Below are 23,769 nucleotides of genomic sequence, written 5' to 3'. Positions count from 1 at the left end.
TCCTGGTGGCGGGAGCCAGTCTGTCTCATTCACGACTGTATCCCTACCGTCCAGCAAAGGACTCGTCGCTTGCACGTGCTCAGAAATCTTTGTGGAAGGGAGGAGTGATGAGTAACGATGGATGAATGGGGTGAGTGCTGATGTGACGTTTGGCATAGTGTTCCACCCACTGCCACGTTTATTTCTGAACTCCTGAGGCGTCCCTGGGACCCAGGATTTCATTGAACTTTCTTTTTTTCCTCCCTCTGCCAAAGTCTGAAAGTCAGATTCTGCAGACTTTTAGGAAACTTGACCTGCTCACTTCAAAAATATTCAATGCAGCAGTATCTGGGCCGAGGTGGGATTAGGGAAAGGCACATTGATTGGCACTGGAGCAGGTGGGCTCTGAGCGGCATAGGACGGTGGGCCAGGCTGAGGGCCACCTGCGTCGCCCAGTGTTGACCGTGAGCAGAGCCCAAGCTCGCCAAGCGCCGGTGGGTCCCCAGCACCTTGGTGAGTGATGCTGCCAGTGGGCTGCTGGTGCCTAGGGGTAGAGAGCCGCGTGGGCTGAGTCAGCAGCCTGCCAGCCTCCCTCTAGTAGCGCTCTGCCAACCACCATGCTGAGGAGGGCCGGTGAGGAGGAGCTTGTGGTCTAGCCTGCCCTGCTCTCTTCTCTGGTTCATCCTAGCCATCCAGCAGGAGAAGGGGGAGGAGCTGGGGGGAGCATTCGCCATGGAACACCTGCAGTGTTTAGATGTTACGACTCCAAGGAAGTTCTGATGGATTATCTATCAATCCTCAGCTCCTCCCCGACACTGCTCTTGCTCCCAGTTGCTTTAGCCTGCCTCATCTCAACATCAGCTACAGGAGTGCAAGTATTCCTTTGCAAGCGAAGGAAGCTCCATTTGTTTTTGTGGGTTTTTTTTTCTTTTTGAAGTTCTTTGCTCTAGCATGAGCCGCAGAGAAGCTCCCCACGGAAGCCTCTGAGCCTGACACAAAGAGTTAACCTCCCTCCAGTGGTGTCCTGTCAGACCCTTGAAACCTGTGTCAGCGCTCTTCCCTTCTCCCCCTGCGTTTAGCCTCGGGACTGCCAATCGCTCGCTCCGGCACACAAAGGCTTCTCTGTTCCTGGCCAGGCTGGAGTCACATGCTTTCACTCTTAACCCCAGAACTTGAAAACTAAACACCCACCCTCTTTGGCCCCAGATGACCCTGTTTACGTCTGCTGAGCCAATTCCAAACAGCAACAGTAGTGAAAACTTCTGTGGGGAGAGACTTCTGGACTATTGGCATAAGAGAACAAATCTTCACTTTGTATATAACGTGAGGACTTTAGAAGTTTTGGGAAACAACTTAAAGGGAAAAAACCCGAGGAAGCCAGTAGCCGGCCCCAACTTCTCTATTTTCTAAAGTGTCTCTTACCGGAGAACCCAGAGGCTCAGGGTAAAGCGCTCAAGAAACAGAAAGTGGTGAGCAGAGTTTTAACGGCTGAGAGGATTCTGATTTTCTTATGAAGATCCTACTTTGTTCATCCTGTAAGAAAAGGAATATTTCCTTTCCTCTTTAAATTCATTACTACATTTTTTTAACTGAAGGATATTCTCTTTGCTCCGCATCACTGAGGGTAGGAACAAAACATTCCCTTCCTCGGTTTAGGGGAGTGACCTGTGAAACCGTAGAGGCTTCTGGAGAGCAGGTCTGGACTGTTCCATTCCAAAGTCCTGGGTCAGAAAGACTTGTGTTTCTGTTTTTTCCCCTAAAGATTCCTTTTCTTGTGTTCGCCCATGTTAGCTGTGAAGGAAGTCAAGTTTCCTTTGATTGTTCTTACCCTGATCAAAGTGGCAGAAGTTGAAGGGAAAATACCAGAGCCCAGAAAACATGGGTGACATGGGGGCCCCAGGTTAGGTGTTTGTACACGGCACAAACAACAGAAATGGTCCAGTGCCTGCTGGCCTCGTGTCCCATCCCAGAGAAAGCAGTGGAGTCGAGTAAGCCAGTTCATGTCCCAGGGGGCAGCGGGACTCCTTAGGCAAAGAATAGCAAGTGTGTTTCATCTCTAGTGATGATCCTGAGAGACTGGCAGCCACCTTTGTTGGGGAAGGTCCTGAGGCTTTCTCTTGGACTCACAGAAAAGAAAGCCGTGACCAGTGAACAGTGGCGGCGGGGCAGGGGAGGAGGAAACGACAGCACGCATTTGTCCCCTGGCCTAGTACTATGTCAGAAAGTCAGATTGCCGTGTGTAGGTTAAGATAAATAGAAAACAGGCAGCTCCAGAGAGGAAATGGTAGACAGGATGAGAGAAGACATAGTAATTATGGCAGAGACAGTGGTGCTCACTAAACATTGTATTTAGTTCTTCATGTTAGGTGGGCCACGTGATGAGTTCTGAGCAATACAATACAAGCAGAAATGATATGTGTCACTTCCAGGCTGGTGCAGAAAATACCCACGTGCCATTCTTGACTCTCTCGTCCCTTGTTGCAGTGATTAGGGAGGCCTGTTGTTCCAGATAACGCAGCTACGACATGGTGTAACTTCCGTAACCCTGGGTCCCCAAGAACGGTGTGGAGCCAATCTGGGACGAACACAGATCCTATGAGAGAAAAAAACCTTTTTGTGTTCACTGGAATTTCAGAGTTACTTTCTACTACAGCATACCCTGGCCTATCCTGACTATGCATAGTGACCAAAGGGGAACAGTTTTTCCCTCCTTTTTCTTTTTTCACTTTCTGCTCATATTTGAAATCACTATTTCAAAAATACAAAATGACAGAACCATGAAAATCATTTCTGGTGTATGCAAGTTGTCACTCCAAAAAATGCCATTTGTAGTGGTAATAACAATCCTGCAAAATAGTGAACATGTATTTGAAAGTATAAGCAATGTATAAATATAGTGTATTTTAAACATCAGTACTAGTACTTACTCTATCATCACTACCATCACCGCCTGGGGCCAGAAAGGATGGTGAGAAGGATCACTTACGAAGGGAAGAAGAAAAGGCTTCAGATTTATGAAAACACTAATGTGAGGGTACTTGTGCTAGAGAAATCCAGATATAAAAGGTAAAAGAGACCTTGACAATTTAATCATGTGTCAAAGGGTTTCTTAGGGAACAAAATGCTGATTACTCCCTGATTGCAATTAACAACGTATTTCCATGCCAGGATCTATTCACCAACCTCTTCCAAAATGTTTGTTCAGATGGTTCAGCTTACACAAGTGTTAAACACAGGGCTTGACCAGTTTTCTTATTTTCTTCTCAACCTGTTCTTCCTTATTTGCCATCACAACTATTAGTATTTGCACTACCGTGCAGTTGCCCAGTCTGCTTTCTCTTCCCACTTCCCATTCCCATATTTCAGAGCCCAGTGCAGTGCTCACTGACTAAAACCATTTAAGATTTTGCTCATTGTTCTTAGGCTCTATAAATCTTTGCATCTTTGATTATTTTTTTAGGAAACATTCCTATACGTGCAATTTCTGGGTCAGAGATATAAGGAACACTAGGTGCTCCATTACATAACCCCCCCAAACCTTAATGGTTTAAGACAAAAAAAGAGTCTGTTTCTCATTCACACTGTTGTCTACTGAGGGTGTTTGTTTGGTGGGTGGCTTTTGATGTGGTGGTTCAAGGATCTGGGCTCTCTCTAGCCTGTCATTCAGTCAGCCTCACACGGACCTTCCAAAGCCACTACAGCTGGGGAAAGAGCAGGTGGAAAAGGCACACGTGCTGCTTTTTTATTTTTTAGCTTTTTTTTTTCATCCTTACCGGAGGACATGTTTCTTGATTTTAGAGAGAGAAGAAGGGACAGGCAGAGAAACATCAATTGGGTGCCTCCCATATGTGCTCCAGATCAGGGATTGAATTGCAACCCAGGTATGTGCCCTGACCAGGGATCAAACCTGCAAACTTTCGGTGTACAGGAGGATGCTCCAACCAACTGAGCCACCTGGCCAGGGCGGCACATCTGCTTCTTAGCCACATCAGCTTGGAAATGACACATACCATGTCCATTCATTGTCTGTTAGTGAGCACTGGTCACACAGTACCACATTTACTGCAAGAGAAACTGGGAAACGTAGTCCCTGGCTGGGCGGGCATTTCCCAGCCTCACCTGGCTGGGAAGGGCGTCCTTACTTGGCACACAACATCTCTGACCTCAAAGGGTATTCCGAGTCTGTTTGCAGAACTTCTGCAGGGAAAGCCCCAGGCAGTGCCTGGTCACAAGATGGGCTAAGATGGCTGAAATTTCAACACTCGCTCTAATTCCCTTCCTTCTTTTACCACTAGACTCAGTGAATCACTTTGATTCCAATCGTGTGATTTTCCTGCTCTGTGTACGTCTTTTTCTTCCACTTTTACCCAGCATCTTGGCAGTCTTGCTTAAGAGGGTAATTTCCACCCTTACTCCTCTTCCCTTTTGGGGGGAAGAAGGAATTTTTGCTGACTGCCCTCAAGTGCTCCTCTGCCCTTCTCCCATCCCAGACCCCTTCCCCCTTTCTCCAGACCCCAAACAGATACGCCTCTGCCAGCTGAATCTGCTCCACAGGGGTCTCTCTGGAAATCAGCCCACCTATTCTTTGGGGATTTAAATGTTCAGAGCCTGTTCTTGCTGCCTCTTGGTCTACTGCTCCCCTTGCCTCCTGGCCTGCTTACAAGTCCCACTTATTTAGTCCAGTCCCCAGGTCTGGGGAGATGTCCCCAGATCTGGCTGGCTTCAGTGCTATCTTGAAAGGTAGACTTGAAGCCCAGGGGCTTGTCCTTGGCCTGGCAGGCTCTTCTGCAGTGAGTGGCTATGACTGGCATGGGAAGGAGGGAAAGCAGGGACATCAACTGTGTTCACACACTTCCCTGAGCACTATGCTAGATTTGGGGGAATTGAGGGAGTTAGAGTGCTGAGCAACACTAATGGCTTGGGAGAACTAGAAAACTCCCAATTTGGATCGGGAATGACTGCCACACATTCTGGAAGCAGAGGCCCCTCCCTGCTTAGACCCCTGGGATCCAAGGTTCTTTCCAGTGAGTAGCCTCAGTGCCTCAACTTCCTCACAGGAGGCATCAGGTGGGGCACATCCCCATCTGTCACAGGCCACGAGGAAGTATGTCCAGGAGAAGCAAATTGTGAACAGTCCATCACCTTCTTCCAGAATGGGTGTTGCAAGTGCTCTAGTGAAGGCTGCTAATGTCCTCCTAGCCCCGGGAGTTCTCTTCCCATGCTTCGCCCTCCCCAGGCCTCTGAGAGTCTAACTCCACAGGGGGGCCTTGGCAAAGAGACCCTAAAGCCAGGCAGTTGGCTGACTTCCGACCTGCCTTGCGCTTCAGATGCCACCCCTTCTCCATACACACACACACCTGCTTGCAGGATAAGGCTCGAGAATGGACCTTTTTTGGCAGGGGAGGGAGGACGAAAGACACCAATTTCCTCGAGAAGTGAGGCAGGGGAGCAGCTGAGAGAAAGCTCCTCCATCTGGAAAGGAGGCCAGAAAGGAAGACAGAGTCTCTGAACTTTTCCCACCAAGCTGACAGGGAAACTGCAAAAACACCCTCAGACTGGATCAGGATGCGAAAGGAACAACCAGGAAGGCATGGCTGCTTTGAAGGTTTCCTGCTCTGCGTGAACTGGGCTTCTGGAGGGGAACCCCAGCGGGAGTGAGGAGCAAGCGGGGCTGCTCAAACTGACTCCACACTGGAAACGGGCTCAGCGGGCTCAGCGGGCTCAGCGGTGCTGCATGCTCCAGGTGGTCCCCAGAGCCTGAAGGGGGATGTAGGAAGGAGATGCTGATGAGCTGGGGGCGGGGGAGGGGGGGTACACGGACAGAAGAGGGTCAGGAGAGGAATGCAGAGGCCTGCAGAGAAGAAGGAGAGTTAAGAAAGGGCAAGGCCATCCAGGGAGCCTGGAGAGACTGTGCTATTAAGGACCAGCAACGAATGGCCCCCAGGGTCCAGGGCAGGAAGGTCAGCGTTGGCCTCAGGCAGAGGGACTGGTAGGGTGCAAGCAGAATTCCCTAGGTAGTTTGTGGGACCCAGGGCGAAATGAAAGTGTGGGCCTCTTGTTTAAAGATAATGAAGAAATTTTAACATGGCAACTGCAGACTATTAAACCAAGCGCAGGCCCTTCTCAGCACAGGCCCCCTGTGGCTGCCCCAGGGGGTGGGGGCGGGGGGGGGGTGTGGGTGGGGTCTCCAGAGTGAGAGTCCTGCAAGCTTCTGTGTAAACGGACGCCTAAAGGATGAGTCCTGGGCTGTAGATGTGAAGGCCAGGGGTGAAGACAAAATTCAAACTCCCTGAGTCTTTTGGTTTTAAAAAATATTGGGGAAAAATAAAGACTCTCCATTAACAACACGTTTTGAACAGGCCTTCACATCTCTAAAACCGTGTAACAAAGGTGACAATTTTATGAGCCAAGTTATGCATAGCACATTTTATGTTCCTAAACGACCTAAGTGTTTTTTGTGGGTCCTTAAAGGACACTAAAAAGTAAGTGTAGCCCTGACTGGTGTGGCTCAGTGGGTTGGGCGTCATCCTACAAACCAAAGGATTGCCGGTTTGATTCTCCATCAGGGCACATGCCCTGGTTGTGAGCCAGGTCCTTGGTTGGGGGCGTGCCAGAGGCAACTGATCAGTGTTTCTCACCCTCTCTTTCTCCCTCTCTTCTGCTCTAAAAAGAAGTAAAACCTTTAAAAAAAAATAAAAAGTAAGTGTAGAGGGGAAAAAAGAGTTGTCTGTATTTTTATTTCTCTATCAAAAGCCCATATTTCTTTTAGAAAAGTCATCCTTCCCATCATTCCTCTCTTTAGTCCAAAATGTCTGTACATTTCTCATCCCTTGTCTAGACCAGCTTTGTTTCTTGTCACTGTGTCCTCATTCAGTTTGGTGGGCCACATATTGTCCCTCCACCCCAAGTCCCACTCTCAGCTAGTCAGTCATCACACCTGTCAAACACCCTCTGAGAACAGAGCTCATGGAAAAGGAAAGGATGTGGTCCTAGAGCTTGAGGGAGGGAAACTGAGGGTTCCAGGAAGAACAGGAAGGGGTGGGAGACCTAACTGCCTTTCCTCCACTCTGGCTGGGGTGGTCCGTTTCAAATGTCTCTCTCGCCCCCTCGTTCAGCTTCCCTCTCTGGGTAATAGGGTGGGATGGGATTAAAATTGCTTCCTGGAGCCCTGGCTGGCGTAGCTCAGTGGATTGCGCACGGGCTGTGAACCAAAGTGTCGCAGGTTCAATTCCCAGCCAGGGTACATGCCTGGGTTGCAGGCCATAACCCCCAACAACCACACATTGATGTTTCTCTCTCTCTCTCTCTCTTTCTCCCTCCCTTCCCTCTCTAAAAATAAATAAATAAATAAAATCTAAAAAAAAATTGCTTTCTGGAATGGGATTCATTCCTACCTGTAGCTCCAAAGATGTGGGATGAGTAGGCTCTAGCAGGACCTGACCTCCCTGCTCTTCACCTTCGGGAGCAGGGACTATCCCTGTGGGCATGGGCCAGGTGTTTTCTCTCCTCAGTGGGGCTTCCTGGACCTCTCGGGGAAGAGGTGTACTGACCATCCCCTCAGCTTCGGAGGCTCTTCCCAGCAGAATGATTTATGCCGCTGATGTCAGGCCAAACCTGCAAAATCTTTGCTCAGCAAGACCGTGAGGCCGTGGATCTCCTCAGGATAGGACAAGGAGCCAACCTGAGGTAGAGACACGTGCCGTGATGAAGAGTTATATATACTTCATTGCTCAGGGGCGAGTGTCCATGCAGAGTCTGGGAACTAGAAGTGAAGTTTAAAAAGCAAAGAATTTCCTTTTCACCCAGCCAAGCCCAGCTTGTAAACTGCAACATGAACAGCTTAGCAGAGAAGTGCAGGGAACCAAAATTTTGCCACCTTGAAGGTGCCTTTTGGGATATTGATTTTAAGCTGTTTATTAAGAAACAAGACTCAGGCCCTGGCCGGGTAGCTCAGTTGGTTAGAGTGTTGTCCCGTCCCATACTCCAAGGTGGTGGGTTGATCCCTGGTCAGGGCACATATGAGAATCAACTAATGAATGCATAAATAAGTGGAACAACAAATTGATGTTTCTTTATCTCCCTCTAAAATCAATAAATAAAATTTTTTTAAAAAAGGAGCAGCAGCAAGACTCAGAAAGAATCTTTGGCCCTCCCCCCCTTTCCCTCCCAAGAGATTCAAGACAGAAAAACCTGCTTTAGGAAGGGAGCCTTGGCTTAATCACCTTCGGATCTTCACCCTAGCATTTGTCAGGAAGACGCCAAGCCTGTTAGCCAGATACCCACTGTGTCCCATTGTTTGAGTTGCCCAGTAAGAATTTTCCTGCAGGGCAGTTCGGATCTTCCTCAACTACCTGTAAATCGCCCATTCTCACTTCTGAAATCTTAATACCTCTCTACCGTTTTTCTCCTTTGTCAAAATATGTCCTATAAACCCAGTATTGCTTCACTGTCTTTGGAATTTTCATGCTCATTTGAATTCCCATGTACATGCATTAAAATTTCATTTTCTCCTGTTAATCTGTCTGTTATTTTGATGATTAGCCCAGTCAGAAGAATTTAGAAGGTGGGAGGGAGAGTATTGATTTTTTTTTTTTTTTAGCCCCCACAGAAGCTCAGGAGAGCCCTTCAGGTCGGCTCTCTGGCCTTCTGACCCCCTCCTTCTGCAGGGTGGGGTCGCCGAGGTGGAGCAGAGCCAAGTGGCCCCGCAGGGTTTTTAAGGCACAGGAAAATAAAGGCCTCGTGGGGCCCCAATCTGGAGACGAATTCAGGCCTATTTCACCTGCTCTTCCTGCTGACAGACACCAGCCAAGCTTAGCAAACTCCGCAGGTTCTCTCATTCCTTGCCACTGCCCCATCCCCCACCACGTTCCACCCCCAGTCCGTGGGGCCACGGAACAGCCTCCCAGGCAGCCTAGGACAGGAAGAGGCCGGATCAGGGGCAGTCCCCTGGGGAGGACCAAAGGTCAGGGCCGAGAGTCTGGGGGCTCACCATGCGGCCCTTCCCCACGGGCCGCGCGGGCAGCCGGCGGGAGCGCGGCCAGCGGGTGGCAGCGGGCGCCCGGGGCAGGCCAAATGCCCTCATGGCCAGGGTGACTGAATCTGCCAGCTGTGGGGCCCGCCCGTGCCAAGTCTGCCCTGGCTCCGTCTGGTCGTAATCGATGCTGGCGCCAGGCCAGACCCCCTGCCAGCTCCGGTCACACTCGGCTAACGCGAGAGGCCCAGCCCATTAACTCCTCGCCAAGGCCCATTGTCTGGGTCCCAGCCCGCAGGTTTATTTACTCCGGGGCTGGACGGCTGGGGCTGGGAGGCGGCGGGGCGGGCGGGGCAGGGGAGGCGGCGGGAGACTGGGTCGGCCACTGCTGGTGGGGAGGGGCCGAGGGCGGGTTGAGCCCTGGGCCGGGCGGCTGGTTGGCGGCGGGCAGAGCCCCAGGGCAGGGCACGCTGGGGAGGGATTTGTTTTGTTTTTCGTGGCTGGGTTTTTTCCACATCAAAGATTTCCCTGTATTAGGCAGAGCAGGGCGAATGGACTTCCAGAGGCCAACCCGGTACCTTAGAGGGGGGCAGGCGCTGTAGACACGGGATCCTTAACTCCCAGACAGTGGCTTTTAAGTTCTCTAAAAGATTATTTTTACATTACATGCCCTCTTGTATTTTTTAAGCTGGCATTAAAATTGTCATCACAAACTTAAATAGCAATAAAGAATACCCTTCCTAGCATTTTAAAAAATTTTATTGATTTGAGAGAGAGGTACATGAATTTGCTGTTTCATTTATTTATACACTCATTGGTTGATTATTGTATGTGCCCTGAGCTGGGATCAAACCCGCCACAACCTTGGATTTGGGGACGCTGCTCTAACCAACTGAGTACCTGGCCAGGGACTTTCTAACCTTTTATGAACATGAAGTCTTTTCACTTCTGTGTGGTTCTATTTGAGTTATGTGTTACAGTCATTCCAAAAATTCAAAGAAAAATGAATATTGACATTTTAAAGTAAACGTTTTAGTATCTCTTTTAAAGAGCCAAGGGAATCTAAATAGCATAGTATTTTGACATCATTATCCAGTTTAAAGAAATTCAGCAACAAACTAATTCTTTAACAGCTGGTAATTTACACTGGTGCTTTCCTTTCTGGAGCTTGTATTTCCATTCCGCCCCAATATAGATTTTATCATAATACATTTTTACGATTGAAAATCTTGTATTGAGTAATAACCAATACAATTTTTTAGTTAAAACTTCCTTTGTTCATAAAACTCTAAGTGCTAACAATTTTTGTTATGAATTTTTGTTATGACTTTAGTTGTTATAGTGGTTAACACTCTCAATTGATCAGAACAATATAAATAATTATAAAATTTGATGAACAGCTATTAAATATAAATTTTCTTGGGCATATATCTCTTAGTGAGGTGGTAGGGGCAGCTTTTCTTACTAATTAGTCCATTCCATGTATATGTGGGTGACTGTTACTTATTGCTAGACTAAAAATGTATCATCTATTTTATTGTCTTACATTATTTTTATAGATTTAAACATTCAGAAACATTGTTCAAGTTGATAGATATCTGGATAGATAGAAAAACAAATGGAAACCAATGAGTTTTGTTATGAAATGTCGTTCAGTTCTTTTAACTTCTTCTAAATTATACGCCTAATTTATCTAATTGTTTTAAATGATCCACTAGTGCTTTGATTACTGTCTCCTTCAATTTTATTGAAAGCAAAGAATCAGAAACTGCCCGACTCTCAAAAAGATTTGTTTCCCTATTCTAGAGTCACTCAGCATTCCCATACCTGCTCCACAAAGCATTGCCTGCAGTGGGGGTCAGAACAGACGGGAGGTGCCACTTTCTCTTGTAAAGCCCCCTATTCCGTTAAGTGTGAAAGAGGATGCCTTGTCCAAGGTGCCTTTTTAGAAAGATCACCTTTAAGAAAGAGCATAGAAAACTGAGGATCATAAAATGGATTTTTTTCAAATGCTCTTTTTAAAAAAATATTTATTTTTAGAGAGAGGGGAAGGGAGGGAGAGAAACATCAATGTGTGGTTGCCTCTCATGTGCCCCCTACTGGGGACATGGCCTGAAACCCAGGAATGTGCCCTGACTGGGAATCGAACCAGTGACCTTTTGGTTCACAGGTCCACTCTCATTCCACTGAGCCACACCAGCCAGGGCTTCTTTAAGCCCTCTCAATTTATAATCCTTTTTGAGTGCTCCTGGAGTACAAGATGCCAATTTTATGACTAAGACTGAAAATTTACTTGAGAGCCAGAACTTGAATTTTGACTCCTCTGCTAAGAGTGAGTTCAAAAATAGATATGATTTAAATATACAATTGCCTGAGGCATTCAACCAATCAACAAAATTTGAAAGGCAACACCCCCAGTATTTGTATATTTACAAGTATATACATGTAATACTACTTTCAACTCAGGGGTTATGTGGGTTAAACTTTATTTTAGATTTTAAAAACATAAATTAATTTTATTCCTTACGCCCTGTGGATTATATTGTGAACCTTCTTTTATAACCCAGTGCTCTAGAGTTTTCACTCAAAGTTTTTCTCAAAGCCCAAGGGAGTGGGAGGGGGAGGGTAGGAAATGGCACTGGAACCTCTAGTCTGACCTTCTCAAAACCCTGGAGCTCCCCGATCCCTGTCAATATTTACTAAGATTGTGTGCCAGGCACTGTACTGGGTTCTGAGAATACAAAGTGACAAGTCTCTTGTTGTACAACAGTGTGAAGATAAGTTAATACCACTGAACTGTACACTCGATAATGGTTAAGATGGAAAATTTTATGTTATGTGGGGTTTTTTTCCCCACACACAAAGAAAGACAGTCTCTGCTCTTAAAGTGATTATAGAATTTAGTGAGGGAAACAGAGAATTCGCTTATTTGTTTATCTGGCAAATTTTAATTAATGGGGTGCCAATCACGCCTAGGCCCTGTGCAGGTCCTGGGAGAAGCTGGTGAGCAAAGCCAGGCGCAGTCAGGGTCTCGGAGAGCTGTCAGTCCACGACCAGGTAGCAGTGTGCACCTGCACAGCCCAATGCGCAGCGACGAGCCCGCCCTGCGTGGCTGTTGAGCTAAAACTAAATAAATGTAAAACTCATACTCCAGGCTCACTAGCCACATTTCCAGTTCTCGGCGGTCACAGGTGGCTAGTGCTACTGTACTGGAGAGCGTTGATAGAGGACTTTTCTGTCATTGCAGTCAGCTCTTCAGCATGGGTGTGGTCCCTGCAATGAATGGAATGTGCCAGGTCCTCAAATAGGATCCCTGTCAACCTGTCCATTGCGTTGGTGGCAATTTACAACAGGTTTTCCCTCTGGGCAGGTGCAGTTCCATGCCAGGGATAAGGCTTGGAGAGCAGAGTGTGGTTCTGGGCCTAAGAGAAGTCAAAATCTCTCACACAGGATGTATAAGTCACCATGTCGTAGCCAGGTCCCTGGAAGTAAAAGACTTGGGAACTCTGAGTGCCGGTCTAATCAACGTGGCATGCGGCCTTGCTCATCTTCCCCATCTCTTCACCAACTAAATTCCCCTCAAGGCCCAAGTGAAACATCACTTCCCTTTGCCCCAAAGCCTTTACTGAGTCTTTTATGAGGCTAATTAACATTTGTTGAGCACATATTGTATTTGTGTTATGGGTGGGCAGGGGCAGTGGAGTGTGATGTTTCAGCCAGAAGATGAGAATGGAGTCTTTCAGTATGAATGGCTTTAAGTCCCCAAATCACGCGGCCAGCACCGTGGCTTCACCATTAACAGTGCACATTCACCAGGCAATGGAAAGCCCTAGAATCCTGCACATCCCTGCTCCTAACTTGTGTCTTCTGGAGAGCAGTAACTGTGCCTGAAATACCTTTGTCCACTCCTCCTGCCTCTTGTCACACATAAAAGACACCAGGAAAGGATTCATTGAAGGAGTCCACCCTTCATGCCTCAATGATCCAACCTGAGAAATGGTGAGGCTAACAATTACCACCAGCTGACAATGACTTCAAGGTCTCCAGAACTTGAAAGAAGCTGGAATATCAATAGCCGCTTACCCAGCATAGTTCTCTAAAGCACGGAGAAGTGAGTAGGTTTCACCCTTCCCGTGCATCAGAAGACCCACCCCGCTGCGAGAGTGTCCGGAAGGGTGGGTGTTGCTGTCTGGGCTCTGGAGTATTGGAGACTCGGCTCAGCAAAACACTTCCTGCCAGCCTCTGGCCAGCTGCCTCCTTGACCCTGCAGAACCTGCCCAGACTTGGACTGCGATTTCCTCTATGTCACAGATGCAGCTTCAGGCAGGGCAGCCTGAAGACTCGTCCCTGTGCTGAGGCCAGGGGCGCTGTGTGGCCCAGTGAGAAGAGGATCAGCTTCGGAGAAGGGCCTGGGCTCAAATCCTGGCTGCGACCCAGTCAGCCCAGGGCCCTGGGCAAACAACCCCTCTGAGTCCATTTCCATATTTGTCAAACGGGCGGTAACACCTGCTTCGCAGGTTGAGGGAACTAAATGACAATACAACTCTAGTGTATGGTTTAGAGGTTAAGATCCTGGCATAGTTGCTTACTGGCTGTGGGACTTGTAGGCACGTGACTTCGATATTCTGTCCTGTGACACCTTATCCCTAAGTGGGGGTATGGGAGGGGGGTCATTGTAGAAGCTAATTTAGAGGATCTTTGTGAGGATGGCTTAATGCCAGGCACATGGTGAACATGACATGAATGTTGGCATTCACTATTTCACCTTTCAACAAGTGAGGTAAACAAGGTTCTTATTACTATCCCTGCCCAGCTAGTCAGGCAGGATCACACGCTTGCTGTTGGTGAAGCTTGCATCCTAGACCAGAACTTTAAGTCTCCGGCCAAAACCTTGTTCTGGCTGGTTCCCTGGCCAGGCCCTGGGCTCACAGAGCTTCTGGGTAGTGCCCATCCCTGAGCCGTGGCTGCTGGTTTCCTTCCCTTCCAGAAGGCCTGGGGATTCTCTCCAAGTCAGTCTGTGGCTTTGTCACTTGTCCCTGCTAGAGCGTTTCCCACTGTCTGTGGGAAGATTCCTCTTCTTGTTCATGCCTGAGGTTCACTTTGATGCCTACACCCTTGGTTGCTTGGGATCAGAGTGGCAGGGGACAGTGTAAGGGACATTTTGGAGCCAGTGAGGAGGATGAGGGCATGCATTGGTCCAGAGGCAGCTCCCAGCTACCCCGACAGCAAAAGTGTGGTTAATAGATGCAGGCCCCAGGAAGAAGCCTTGGCTAAGTGGTGGGGAGGCGGAGGAGAAAGGAGGACACAGAAAAGAGGACAGAGAGGCCAAGATTTACAGCTGGAAGGGGCCTCCTCTCCTCTCCATAGATAAGGAAAATGATGCCCATTTTGCCTAAAGTGATATAGCTGTTTGCAGGAAAGGTTGGGACGGTCATCCAGCCTCTTTAGCGCCCACCCAGCTTTCTTTCTAGTACCCAGAGTTGCCCTCGCCTCCCACGCTGCACAGCTGGTATCTGGCGACATCGCTGCCTCACTGCTACATGCCACTGAGGGCCTGGGCTGAGGAAGGGCGCTAGGACGAGACCTGTTCCCCACCTTGCCTTGGAAGACCATCAGAATAATCCTGTTCCACCCTGCAGCCCTCCTGTGCCCAGTCACCACCAGGCGCCTGGGAATCTTGGCGCCTCATGCCCCAGACTTTCCTCCCACACAGCTCTGCAATGCCCTGATCTGACCCAGTTCCCAACCCCTTTCCCTGTGTTCTCTGGAACTCATCGTTTATCCTCAGCAAAACCTCCCCATAGACTCAAACTTCTCTTCGAGCATTCCTTCTCCTTCCTGCTCTAATGGAAACCTCCCTGATCCCCAAAACACAACTTTCCTGAACCCACCTCCTGTGGTGGCTGTTTCTTCTCCCACACCCCTCATGCCAATGTGGCTGGAGATGGGGAGCCATCCTCCTTGCTCCTAACGGCTGTTTCTAGGATTTCCTCCTCCATACAGTAAGGCTCCGTATCCTCTGATGGCCTGGTCCTGAGACCAAACTGGCCACACCCCTCTGGACACTCCCCAGACGTTTGGCCACTCCCACTCACTCACTGAGTATCCTAGTGCCCGGCTCGTGACCTGCCTCCCCACTACCACTCCTTGCTTATTTTTCAAGACCTTAACAGTCCTTCTTTCATTCAACAAATATTTGGGGGCACTTACTGAGTGCAAGGTACTGTTCTTAGAATTGAAGATATAGGAATAAATCAAAGAGAAAATGCCCCAGCCCTCAAGGCACTTACTTTCTTACAGGAGCAAGAAGGTTTAACAAATAAGTATGATGTAATACCTTAGTTAGAGATGCTACAAAAGGGAAAGGGCAGGTGAAGGAGGGGTGTGGCAGGGGATGAAAGAACTATCTTGGTGGGCGGGGGAGGTCGCCTACAGAGATGACCTCTCCACACCTGCCTCTCTGGCCTTTGACCTCCTCTCTCCCCAACAGTCTTCTTCCTCCCACCTCCCACCCACTCCCATGGCCATAGCTTGTAACTTAGCACTTCTAACCCCACCCCGCTCTCTGACCACCATTTCCTGTGTTTAGAACATTTTCTCTATTACCCTCACTCTATCCTTTGTCCCCTTTGGGACCTCCATGCTACCAAACTCACCCTTTTCTCTGTCCATCAGTCCCTTCATCTCCTCATTAACCTCCCCCTTTAGCTTGACTCTGTGCTCTGTGACAATGCACGCCCTTTTGCACAAGCCCTCCACTCTCTTGGCCCTTTCCCTTTGGTTGGACTCTCTTGACACACCTCACCCTTGCACTATCCTGACGCCCTGCCTGGTCTGCACCTGCACTGAGTGGCTGAGCATCACCGGGGAAAATTCATGGTCGCGCTGACTAAGCCGCACTTTACATTTCTGACCACAAACCTCCAGTGGGCACTCAGCCTGCCCAGTACTCCTACTGAGTTTCTCTACTAAATTCACTGGCCCACTTTCCAGATGAGTGTTTCGTATCTCCTCCTCTCTTCTCCAGCCCTCAACACTTCCTCTTTGTCCCCTGCTGTTAGCAAAGGACCTCGATTCTTGTTTTCTGTGAGAAAATAGATGCAGTCTTCTGAACAGTCCCTGTCTCCTCACCATCGGGTCTCCATGGGTGTCTGCAGCCCTGGCGTGCTCTTGGCCTTCCTTCCTCACAGCCCAGGGCTTCCCCTCCAGTGCCAGGCCGGCCCCTCCAACACCTGTGCACTCGATTCCAGTCCTTTCCCTCGCCCAGGACTGCCCCAAGTCGTCCTTCTCTCCCCTGTACTCCCCAGTGGCTCCCCTCCACCAGATTGCTCTCGTCGGCGGCGTACAAATGCGCTGTAATCTCTCTCATCTGAAAAGCACACTCTCCCTCGGCTATAGCCTCTTCAGCTCCTGCCCTGCTTCCTTCCTCCGGCATGCTCACCCACCACTCCCTCTTAGCCCACTCTAGCCAAGCTTTTGTCTCTGTCACTCCATTGAAACTGCACTTGTGCAAGCCATCAATGGCCTCCTGTTGGCACATCCACAGGTCAGTTTCCTGTCATCTAATTCAGCCTCTCAGTAGCATTTGCACAATAGAGAAATCGCTCCGCCTTGAAACGCGGATTTTACTTGGAGTCCAGGACTCCTTCTCTGGCTCTTCCTCTTCTTGATCTCTCCATGGTCTCCCCATGAGGGGACTTGTTTCCTAGGTACAGCCTCCTCCGGGTCAGATCCCATCTACAACTGTGCCTTTAAATGCTAGCCAGAGGTTGGAATCCTTGAGGCGATGGGGGACAGAGTGGGGAACGAAGCAGCAGCTCCAGCTCTGGAAGCCTCCCCTGCCTGGACGAGAATCCCTTCTTCGCCCCTGGGGAGCTGTGACATTGTTGTGAAGTAATCCTCCAGGCCGCGGTAAGATGGCATCTTACACGGGGTCTCCCAAAAGCAGAGTCTGCGACAAAGGCTTAAGTGTCAGTAGTCCCTGGGGGAACGTGGCCTGTTGCCGGGCCCTGCAGGGGCTCTCTCTGTGGGACTGCTGGCCCTCAGCACATGTGCTCATTTGCATGGCGGCATCTCCCCTGCCCGGTGCGCGTCTCAGGCCCATCATGTCCTACACGGAGGCCAACTCCCTGCCCCTCCCCCAGTCCTGCTCTTCCTCCGGTCCTCTTCATTGCAATTAGGTCACCTCTCTCCCCGGCCCCCACATCTGATCCATTATCAAACTCAGAATATACCCCAGGCTGGCCTCCTCGTTAATTGCCACCATGAAGTAACCAGCCTCTGCCAAGCCACCGTACCCCCGCCTGGCCTGCGCAGTCTCCGGCCTCTGCTCTTCCTCCCTCCGGTTTGTTCTCCCCCAGCGGTCAGGTAACGATGTTACTCCCCGGATTGAAGCAGCCCTTCCACGGCTTTCTGTTACAATTTTTTAAAAGATTTTATTTATTTATTTTTAGAGAGAGGAGAAGGAAGGGAGAAAGAGAGGGAGACCAATGTCAATGTGAGATTGGTTGCCTCTCACATGCCCCCAACTGGGGACCGGGCCAATCCAGGCCTGTGCCCTGGCGGAACCGAACCGGCGTCCTTTGGGTTCACAGGCTGGCGCTCAATCCACTGAGCCACACCAGCCAGGGCTTTTATATTTTTTAATAACAATTTTATTGACACATAATTCACGTACCATGTAATTCACCTCTTCATAGTGTACAGTTCAGTGATTGTTTAGTATAGTCGCAGGATTATGTGACCACAACCACAATCAGTTTGGAATATTTTTATCACCCTTATTAATATTCACTGCCCATTTCCTCCCAACCCTCCTGTCTAATCTATTTGTGAAATGAGTCTACTCTCTGTCTCTGTGGATTTGCCTATATTGGACATTTCACATAAATGGAATTATGTATTATCAGTCTTTGTGACCAGTCTCTTTTTCCTGTTTTTCTCTCTCATTTTTTAAATTGATTTGAGAGAGAGAGCAAGAGAATGAGAGAGAGAAACATTGATTTGTTGTTCCACTTATTTATACATTTACTAGTTGCTTCCTGTATGTGCCCTGACTGGGGATCGAACCTGCAACCTTGGCATATTAGGATGGCACACTGACTGATCTACCTCGCCAAGGCTAACCTGTAATTCTTAAAATAAGAACCAGACTTCTTGCTGAGGTCTGAAAACCACCGCAGGCTCCCCAGCTTGCTGCCTGCCTCCCCTGGTTTCTCTCCTCGGGCCTCACTGGCAGTGCTGTGAGCAGGGCCCACCCGTCACCCGCGGGCACCCTTGCCTGTCTGTCTCTGTGCCTCAGAACTGTGTGTGAGCCGCTCCTTTTCACGAGTCTGCCCAAACGTCACCTCCTCAGAGAGGACTTTCCTTTTTTCCATACCCCCTCCCCACTGCCAATCCCTAGCCCTCCCCTTACTATCAGAAACATTTGTGTTTGTTTACTCACTCGCTTACTGGCTCTCTCTCCCTTTAGATTTCCACAGAGTGGCGATTGTGTCCTGTTCATACCTGTATTCTTAGCACCTAGGGCAGAGCTGGGCCTGTGGTTGATGTCTGGCATTTGCTGCATGAGTGCTTGGACAATGCATTTAGAAATCCCAGTGAAGAGTTTCCACAGTTTCTTCCACCCCCTGCAGCGGTGCAAGACACCCCCAGAGTCACAAGTTCTTCCCCAGGTCTAACAAAACCCCACTGTGTTACATCCATTTTCTTTCCCTGCTGTGTGTTGTGTCCTCACTCACACGTATCCCCCACCTCCGAGACCACCACGCACCAGCTAAACTCTCTTCCTCTAGGCTTTCCTTGTAGATTTTCTCCCTGGAGTCTCTTTGCTCCCCCAAGGAAGAATGCCCTACTTGTGACCGTGAGGGTTACTGCTCCAACACAAATAAGACACCAAGGCCTGAAGACACCCAGGCCTCAGTGGTCTGTACACCACCATAGGCCCAGCTCTGGACTTGGCCTTCTCCCTACCTTGCTGCTTTGGAGCCCTGGTATTGCCTTCTCCCTTTCTCTATAAATATTTCAGCCTGCTAGGAAAACAGGCCTTCCGATACATTGGTGATAGGAATGAAAGTGGCACAATCTCTATAGAGGACAGTGTGGAATATCTCCCTAGATTACGAACGCACAAACTCTTGGGCCCTGGGTACCTGTTCACACCGGAAGGACACACCCAGGCTGCCGGACAGAGGGCTGGAGACCAAGTGGGCAGCACAGTCAGCAGAGGGTGATTTAGAACAAGGAACCCTGCAACTGTAAGAAGAAATGGAAAACCCTCTATGTGCAGATATGGAACAATCCCCAGGACATATTGTCAAGAAAAACCCTGATTACAGTAAACTACCTCTTGAATAAGAGAAAAAAACTAAGAAAGTATATTTACATTAAAAGATACTGGAGAGTTGGGATCTGTTAGGGGAAAGTTAGGAGGACACTTTATTAAGATTTTATGACATTTTTGTATGTGACTGTATTACATATTTAAAGATAAAATAAATAAAAATATATTAAAAAAATCACAGTGTATGGGGGGGTGCTCATCTTCTAAGGACTCTAAGATTCTTCTTTCAAGAACTTGAAGCCCTGGCTAGCGTAGCTCAGTGGATTGAGCACCGGCTGTGAACCAAAGTGTTGCAGGTTCAATTCCCAATTAGGGCACATGCCTGGGTTGCAGGCCATGACCCCCAGCAACCACACATTGATGTTTCTCTCTTTCTCTCTTTCTCTCTCTCTTCCCTCTCTAAAAATAAATAAAATAAAATCTTTTCAAAAAATAAAGTAATTTTTAAAAAAGTACTTAGTACTCATACTCTGAATTAAAATATTAAAAAAAAAAGAACTTGAAAGTGCTCAGCAGCCACGGTTGGGTGCAGATAGTAACTCTGATGACATTGGCTGTGACCTCTGGGCCTGGCCTGTGAGCTCACAAGGGTGGGCCTGGTTTTACTCATGGTTGTGTTCCCCACACCAGCACGGTGGGTGGCCCACAGTGGGCACTCACTAAATATCCCTTAAATGAAAAACAAAATAAACACACGGATAGAAAGATTCCTAACTCAGCCGTGGAACAATTCAGCCTCAGCGGAAAGTCCAGACTGATGCAGAACTGTCCGATGGAGAGCTCTGAGCGAGGAGGAAAGCGGCAACGCCGCTGAAGTCCTGAGTCGGAAGGAGGTCCTCCCGACGTACACCGCGGGTCTCCCACAACAGGTTTCCTGGGATTTTCTTTCTTTTTTTACAATATTTATCTACTTTTCAGAGAGAAGGAGAGAAACATCGATGTGAGATGGTTGCCTCTCTCACACGCCCCGATGGGGGCTGAACCCACAACTCAAGCGTGTGTCCTGACCAGGAATCGAACCAGAGAGCTTTTGCTTTGCAAGAGGATGCTCAACCGCCTGAGTCACGCCAGCCAGGGCTCCTGGAATTGCCTTGACGCGTGGGGTCTGGACAACAACAATAAGTAAATGCTGAATATAGTGTCTTAACAGCAATAAAGCAAAAACAAAAACAGAAACCCAGTGAAGGTGGGATCGCCTGGTGCCTTCTCATCCGGCCCCTTCTCTCAGGAGCTTAGTGTTCTTTCAGAGGACTTTGCCTCCTTATACCTGAGGGCAGATCATAACCCATGGCCAACTCCCAGTCACACTCTGTGCTCACGGCCGCGTGGCACTGCTGAGACCCAGCCAAGCACAAGTCTGGAGTACACAGGGGACTGCTGGCACTGGCGAGGGTGGTTGGCATCGGTCACACCCCTTTCGGAGTGTCAAGTTACATGGAAGCTGAAGCCGAAGCCTGCCCAGTGCCTGCCTAGCATGCACCCTCACCTCCTCCAAGCCTGATTGCCACCTTGCAGCTGGCCCCTTCCCTAGACAGGGGAATGAGCACTGTATTGCAGCTTCTACTGAGGACTCTCTTCCTCCTACCCACATCTGACTCAGGGGTTTCTGCAGATGGGTAGCTCTGTTTCCTTTCAAGCCTCCTTTGCCAAGTCGCCCTCCCTCTTCTATCCTGGTGGGGGAGTTGTCTCCGAGGGGGAACTGGGCTTTTTCTGTAGACTGGAAGCCACTGAAGCCCTGAGCAGGAGGCCGCAGGGCCTGACAGGGAAAGTGTTGAATTGAAGCAATTTGCCTGGAGCTGGACGTGAGATTAGCCAGAGCTCTGGGCCCTGTCACCACAGGTGCCTGTCAGATTCCTGTCTTCCCATCCCTCCATCTTTCAAGCCTTGGCACTGGACCCAAGTGATCAGTCTTGGCTGTGACCCGGAGCGGACCCCTCCATGTAGCAGTAACCACATGTCCCCCTGGGATTTTACTGTATGCCCCGTGGCCAAAGGTGGGGCAACAGGCAGGCTGTTGTCCAGGGGCTGAGCCTGGGGACCCTGCTAACTTGTTCTGGGGAAATGCCCCTGCAAGGAAGCTTCTACACTTCTTCATTGCCTCATAGTGAGTAGTGTTCAGAGGTGTCCCTTGAGCACATATGTCTGGCCCAGAAGGCAAATGGGTGTCTGCCCAGACTCTGAGACCACCTGCCCTGCTCCAGGCTAGACAGAGAACAGAGCCTGCCAGAGTCCCAGCGTGGTGGGTTCAAGGTTGCCTTGACCAACAGAGGCCGGGCCCCACCAAATCTCACTTCCTCCTGTTCCTTCCTGTCCTTCCACTCACCTCACACACGCTCACCCTCTCCTTCAGGAGCTCGGCTTCCCCCCTCCCCAGGGGGGATGTCAAGCCCACACTAAAGAGGCCATCCGCTTCTTCCAGAAGCCAGTTGAAGTTGGAGCAAGGGAGGGCCTGAGAGGCCCTGCAGAGGAGGTCTGTGGCCATCTCCCAAACTGGAATCTCCGCCTCTGGTGAGAAGCCCAGCAGACCTCTCCCAGGACTGGTCACTCAACCAGGGCCCTCCTTGTGGCAGGTCCAGGTCACAGGGCAGCAGGACCCTCCCATGCCACCCCCAGCAGCTGGACCTAAGGGGAGGAGCCCCTCCCAAGCACCTCAGACCATGGGGCCTCTCAGGTTCCCTGGGAGGGAGGGGGCTGCTGCAGAGCCAGCTGCAGCTGTGGGAAACCACACACCGCAGCCTGCAGGTGCAAGGGGCCTGGGGGAAGGGGAGAGGATTAACTATTTCTTAGGAGCAAGTCTTCTCCATTTCTTCCATTCCCAAACTGTGGCCTCCCCAAGGTGCCAGGTACCACTCTCCGGAGTGTGGGGGTAGATCCATGGCCCCCAAAAGTCAAAGAACTTGTGATCCAGGGACGTGAGAGACAAGCCCCTGCCTGAAAGGCCCTGCAGCTTGCAGAGAGGGACCCAGGCACCATCCCTGACTCTGGGCCAGCTTCAGAGGCCACTGGGAAACCTTGGGTATCGTGTCCCTGTTCATGTCTGGCTTCCCATTCCCCTGAGCGATTCCGTGTCATGGGACCCTGCCTGGAGGGAGGTGGAAGGGTGTGGCACTCACCCCCACCCTGGGTCTGTCCACTGAGGACCTCTCAGAGGGCTGTGTCAGGGGGCATTAGGCCAGGCCTCAGAGGAGGGGCAGGTGGCTGAGCAGACCTGCTCCCACTCAGTCCAGGGCCTCCTTGGTGTCAAGTAAACCATGATTTGGACACTGCTCTGGGGTTGTCAAAGGGGCTGGAAGCCATTCAAGGGGAAAGCTTTCACACGGTTCCGAAGGGCTCCTTTCAGCTATGCCTGTCCCCAGGGCTCATTGTGGTGCTAATGCTGCCCATCTGCCTGCCAGTCTGCCAGGGATGGTCTGGCTTCTCCCCCTGGTTACCTGCCTGCTGGTGGAGGGCTACCCCAAGCAGTCTTCTGGCAGGAGGCCCGGGAGGCCAGGATCCTGTGGGAAAAGCCAGCCTTGCCCGTGGTTTAGCACCCCTCCCCCCAGTGTAAGTCATCCTCTACTCTCTTGATCTTCCCTAAATATGAGAAAGGTAACGTTTTCTAGGAGAAACTGAGTTCATTTCACACACGTGTCTGAGCACTGCCTACGCAGGCTGGGCTAAGGCTTGGGATGTAGAGACATGTCCTTGCCCTGGAGGATGGGTCTGCCAGGGTAGACATTCACACTCTATTCAAAGAGATAGACATTCACACTCAGTCAGAGAGAGGGCTCTGCTGAGGGAAGGCATCAAATTCTTCAGGCACAGAAAAGAGGACAATGGTGACAATGGGTGTCTGCAGAGAGCTCACAAATGTTATACAAAGCACACAGCGCTGGTTGTTTTGAATGAAGCGGAATGAGGAAAGGCAAGGTGTTTGGGGTCAAACTGGGAAAATAAGAATATGACAATATAGGACAGTACTGGACGGACTGACTGACCCAAAGGGCTCTTGGAATTTAGAGCGGGGTCACTTGTCACTGGGGTAATCAGGAAAGGCTTCCGGAAGGAAATGGTATTCTAATGGGGTGGGGGTGGGGGGGTGTCAGTAGGCTGAGTTGGGGGGAGGTGGCCCTAAGTCCTGGGGGCCTTGGTGCCAAAGCAGAGGCTGCGGGTGCCTCCTTTTTCTGGGCGAGACACCGATGAGGAAATGAAACATATAAAAAAGGTGAGAGACTCTACCAAGATACTAAAGTGTGGGAGGTGTTGCTACTGCTTTTCCTCTGCCTCCACTTCCCTAGGAGGGAGCAGTGATTCCTTCTCCTCTTTCCCATCCATTTCTGACCGTATAAACTTGTCCCATCCTCCCTTTCATCCTCAGCTCCCCCTCCTTTGCCCTACTACCATAAAGATCTTTGTGCCCTTTCCTGGGACAGAGCTTCAAAACCCCTTGTTTCCTGAGTTAATAGGAGTGTCTTTTGTTATTCCCGACAAGCCCCTC

The 23,769-nt window shown here is 49.8% G+C and overlaps 1 long non-coding RNA gene across 1 annotated transcript; it reads right to left on the bottom strand.

Annotated features, from left to right (window-relative positions):
- Positions 1 to 1,343: 1,343 nt before the first annotated feature.
- LOC123808558 lies at positions 1,344 to 9,258 on the bottom strand. Its single transcript, XR_006783800.1, has 3 exons — positions 8,969 to 9,258; positions 7,374 to 7,660; positions 1,344 to 2,572 (listed from the first exon to the last, which is right to left on the bottom strand). It is a non-coding gene; the product is annotated as an uncharacterized LOC123808558 (long non-coding RNA).
- Between the last annotated feature and the right edge of the window lie 14,511 nt (positions 9,259 to 23,769).

Source organism: Phyllostomus hastatus, unplaced genomic scaffold (assembly GCF_019186645.2).
Source record: "Phyllostomus hastatus isolate PE091 unplaced genomic scaffold, TTU_PhHast_1.1 phas_scaffold_501, whole genome shotgun sequence".
Lineage (NCBI taxonomy): Eukaryota > Metazoa > Chordata > Mammalia > Chiroptera > Phyllostomidae > Phyllostomus > Phyllostomus hastatus.
The sequence above is the reverse complement of the archived record's forward strand: the minus strand, read 5'-3'. Positions and strand labels throughout refer to the sequence as shown.